Raw genomic sequence first — 5,480 nt, 5'->3', positions numbered from 1 at the left:
GCTTTTTATCCCCTGTTGCTGACACAACCATATTACCTTCCTCCATTCAATGGTGTGAGGAACTGTCTGACTTTTTTATTAATAAAATAGCTAAGATTCAGAAGGACCTGCTTTCTGCGCAGCCAGTGGCCAGCTCAGCAGCTGGCTCCTCCCTTATGCCATGTCACTGCGATATTCAGCAGTTTACGGACTTTTCTGTAGCTGCTGAATGTGACATATTGCCACTTCTTCTGCCCCTCAAATCGGGCTCACCTTCAGACCCTTGCCCTGCCTGGGTACTCTCTGAAGTAGCCAGTACAGTTTGCAGTGAGGTCACCCAGATAGTGAATCTTTCTCTATCCTCAGCAACAGTTCCCACAGATTGGAAGCAGGCAAAGCTTTTGCCGCTCTTAAAAAAACCAGGGCTGGATGCTGCTGTTCCAGGGAACTATCGTCCTATAACCCTTTTGCCAGCATTGGCCAAAATCTGTGAGAAAGTGGTTTTTCGCCAACTCGAGAACTTTGTTGAGACCTCTAATGCTCTGCATCCAGCTCAATCAGGTTTCAGGGCGGCCTGCAGCACAAAGACAGCTCTGGTTGAAATGGCGGAGGCCATCCGGGAGTGTTTGGACGGTGGCGGCAGAGCGGTCCTGATTCTTCTTGACCTCTCTGCCGCGTTTGACACCGTTCCCTACGAGCTCCTCCTCGCCAGGCTGTCTGCGATTGGCATTGGTGGTTGCGCCCTGGCCTAGCTGTCATCATTCTTAACAGATAGGACACAACAGGTCTGGATGCCGCCCCATGCCTCTGAGCCTAAACCACTTCTCACGGGGGTCCCTCAGGGCTCCACTCTTAGTCCCCTACTGTTCAATGTTTACATCACTCCCCTGGTTTACCTGGTGGAACAGTACGGGGCTAAGATTATTGGGTATGCCGATGACACACAATTGTTGTTCAACTGGCCGGACAACCATCTGGATACCACAGCAGTCCAGCTCTGTTTGTCCTCACTCTTTCGCTGGTTGACTATGGCCCAGCTGAAATGTAATGAGGACAAATCTGAGGTCCTCTTCTACGGTTCTTTCCCTTCCAGCTTTAAAAATTCACTGTGGCCCCGAACATTCCCAGTCCCAAGGTGATGGGTGGCTCCGCAAAAAATCTTGGTATATGGTTTGGGGAGGACCTAAGATTCGAGGACCACATAAAGAAACTATCAGGGACATGCTTTGCTACTCTGAGAACACTACGAAGATTTTTTCCCATTGCTCCCCAGAGAAGCAAAAGAGACTGTTGCCCGAGCTTTCATCTTAGCAAGACTGGACTATGCGAATGCTCTGTTTAGCGGTATCCCTGCTTATCTGGTCAAACTCTTGCAGGTTATCCAGAACGCCGCTGTCCGCCTCTTGTTCAATGTTCCAAGATGGAAGAGCACTCGCTCTCACATGCGCAGCCTTCATTGGCTGCCAGTGTCTCAGCGCATCTTGTTTAAATCCCTAGTGCTCTCGTTTAGAGCAATTCACGATCAAGGGCCTGCCTATTTGAAGAAACGGTTTACCTTCTATGCCCCTCCACGAGCTCTCAGATCGTCCTCCCTGTTCAAGATGACTCTTCCTCGCTTCAACCGAACCAGACTAGGGGGTCAGTCTATAGCCGTGGTTGCTGCCCGGGCCTGGAATGCCCTTCCCCTCCACCTGCGCTCCATTCAGTGCGTAGGCCAGTTTAAGAAATGTCTGAAAACACATTTATTTACCAGTGTGGCATAAGCTGGTCTCTGCTCCGTCTTCTCTGCCTTTCTCCATCGCCCCAGGATACTCCCAAGTAATAGAGCGCGCTATAAAATGGTTTATACATACATATACATACATACATAAACATACATCTAAATGCACCATTGATTGAGCATTGGATTGTATCAGGGGTACTTATACTCCTACTATGCCTAATTTTAGTTTTAATTTTAGGAAAATTTAATACAGTACAATGGACACAGCAAGTCAGAACATCAACTTAGTTCTGAAGCCTCACAAATCATCTCACATCGAGAAAAGAGAACTATCATCAGTGAATGTCACAGCCATTCCAATACCCGGCGGGGTAGTTTGGGACAAAACTGACTATGAAATATATGGCCCGGTCGAGCTCTTGAAATATCCTCATCAGTTTAAGGTTTCATTAAGTGACTTTGTAAAACCAAGAACATTCTCTGATTGGGATTTTGAAAGTATAAATAATATGATGTCAGATTTAGTTTTGTCAGCAAAATTTACAGAACATGATTATTTGCAGGGTTCATCTAATTATGAACAGATGTACTGTTTTACCCATTATGCAGACCACTATTTACATAAATCTGCTCAACCTAGATATGTTTTTAGATATAACCAATGGGAACATTGTGCTACTCCACCTAAAAGCAGTTCAAAAACATTCTATGAGAAATTCCAATACTTCTCAGGGTTTAACAGAAGTAATGCAGAAACATTTTATTATAAACTGTTAGATAAAACAGGGACAAAAACCATGCTGACAAATACTAAATTGATATATTCAGAAGCATTTTATGAAAAAATGATTACATTTGGTTTTGATTTCTGGAAGAATAACATTGAAACAAAAACCATCTGGGGTACAAAAGAGTGGCAGGTACAAGGCCTAGAAGCATTATTTCGAGCCTGCATGATCCCAGAACAAATAATGTTCTTGAATGACACAATTCAACAAACAACCTGTCTTGGTCTAGCCAAGATTAAAGACCTTAACAAACCGTCTATTCCAAAGCCAATACCTGATAATGCAACCACAGATATTGAAGTAGACGTATCCCATATCTTAAATGAAAACAGAACACATCCAGATTGGAAAAAGTGGTTAATCTGGCCTACAGACACGAATAACTGTCAAGACAGATTCCTGAACAAATTACTGGGGTTAAAAATGACCAGACCAGACCCTAGATACTCCCAGAGACAACATCCAGGGATAGTAACAACATACAGTGTAGGGAAACTATGCCTTGAATGGCTATAAACATCCACACTGGCACAAATTAAGAAACACTTGTCTTTACTTAAAGATGGCGCTGACTTGCGAGATTTCATAATGGGACCACGCAAACAGCGTCAAAAACGTTTCATAGCAGCCAGTATATATGCTGCTTACAACGAGGCATGGAAAGAGACTCAAATTGAATCAGCAGAGAAAATACGAGAAATTGATCGTATTAATTTGGAAAAATCACTTTCTGTTGTGGACAATGGGTTAATGACTCTGTCCTCCAGAATATATTCACTGGACAGTATTGTATCATCTGCTATTAATATAATAGACCAGGACATGCTAATGTTACAACATGGCCAGTCCCAATTACGTTCTATTGTACAGCTAGGCTGGACGTTGCAAAACCTCCGTTCAGGCTATGTGCCATGGCGTTTAATCAACACAACGTCATTGTTTTCTATCTTTAACCTTACTGATAAACAAATCAGTTTGGCACAAAAAGGAGCAGACTATACAATCCCGAGCATTGAAAAACTTGAGAGATTACCATTGACAATGTCAGAAAGACCTGTCATTGAATGGCTAATACACAGGATTATCACAATTCCGATATTAACTTTCTAGTTTAAAAATTGCCTTGAGTATATACCAGCAAGCCAGTATGAAAAGTTGGGTAAAGGATACATTAAGTCATCATGGAAATTACCTTATACACATACATGTTATAGTGACAACAACAAAAATGTATTTCTTAGTGGTAATGAGTGTAAACAATCACTAAGCGGTATACTTTTGTGTCCAGGTATTAACTTGCATGGGGCCTGTGAGGGTACTTCGAATAACCTATCATGCCACCAGCACGGCACACCTGCAACACAGATAGAGCCATTCTAAAGGCAACTTTCTAACGGGAGTTACGTTCTAATAATGGATCACAGCTGTTGTGGCTTGGTGCCAGGGAAACCATATCTCTTAAGCATGAGTTCCATGGTCACTTGCTGTATGCAAGCATTGTATCCGAATGGCCTGGAGACTCAGTGGCTCCGATTTGGCCTCCGTTGAATATCTCTTCTATACGAATTGATACTTTAAGCAGAATGAAGTCTGTGCTTTTACAGACAACAGTGCCCATCACGTCATCAAAAGAGACGTATGATCTCCAAATTGCAAGGACAACTGCAGAGATACATACACTTTTATCAACAAATTGCCTGGTGCATTTCACAGAAATGCTCAGCCAAATCCTAAATATGTTGAATGCCAGTGGTATCTCGAATGTATTTAAGACAATTTTTTCGGGACTGTTAACACCATTCGAAGCAGTCTTGGGCATCTTTCCCAATTTTGTCCATTCGGTCTTTGGCGGCCGACCACTAATTTTGGGACTCGTAGCAGGTATTTTAATTTTGACCCTCCTGCTCCGATATGGCAAGCCAAAACGCAGACATGACTCCGGCAAGGATGAAAGAAACGATCCTAGCAATTACGCTACCGGGACCGCATAACTAAAGTCCTTGGACTAGCCCGGCTAAGAGATCTGAATATGACCTGGTTTCTTTCATTCAGACCTATGTGGCAGACCTGCATCTTACCTGTGCTTCGATATATGCTATGCGGAGAGGAATGCGTGTTAGACACCTGTCTTGCACTACAATCAGCTGCACCAATGGATTTTATTTATTTATTATTACATTTATTAAGCGCACAGCTACCCGGAGGTTTGCCGGCGCTAAAGCAAACTGAACGGTGAAAAGAGGGAGGGACATTAGTTGTTAAAAAGCCATGTTTTTATTCCTTTACGGAATTTCAGAAAGCACGATTCCGTGCGCAAGGGTTGAGGGAGAGAATTCCATAAGGATGGGGCCAACAGGGCAAACGAGCGGCCACCCATTTTGGCTCTGTTAATGCGTGGAATTTTAAATTTGTTTTGTGACGAGGACCTGAGTGTACGGGGGGGAACATATTGTTGGACTAAGGCAGCAAGATAGCACGGGGCTCTATCAGTCATGATTTTATGCATGTAGCAGAGTGCTTTAAAGTGCACTCTGCTTTCAATGCGCAGCCAATGCAGGTTACGCCTGTGATGAGTGACCGATGATCTTGCGGGAAGTTGGCAAATCAGACGAACTGCCATATTTTGAACCACTTGATATTTTCTGGTTACCTCTTTGGCAGCACCTAAGAGCAGGATGTTCCCATAGTCCAGGCGTGAGATGACAAGGGCCTGGACCACGGTCCTCAAAGTGTCTGTAGGCAGCATCCAAGTGATCTTCCTCAGCCACCTGATGATGGTAGTACAGGTGGCCGCAACTTTCACAACATGATGTTTGAAAGTGAGTTGGTTATCGAAGATCACACCGAGGTTGCGCGCAGACACTGATGGAATAGGTAGAGGACCCATCTCCGGAGGCCAATGGTGAGGGCCCCAAAGAGAGGTGTCGGGTCCAAACAGAAGCAGCTCTGTTTTGTCCCCGTTGAGCTTTAGTTTGTGCTTCAACATCCAG

Source organism: Lissotriton vulgaris, chromosome 3_1 (genome assembly GCF_964263255.1).
Source record: "Lissotriton vulgaris chromosome 3_1, aLisVul1.2, whole genome shotgun sequence".
NCBI lineage: Eukaryota > Metazoa > Chordata > Amphibia > Caudata > Salamandridae > Lissotriton > Lissotriton vulgaris.
The sequence above is the reverse complement of the archived record's forward strand: the minus strand, read 5'-3'. Positions refer to the sequence as shown.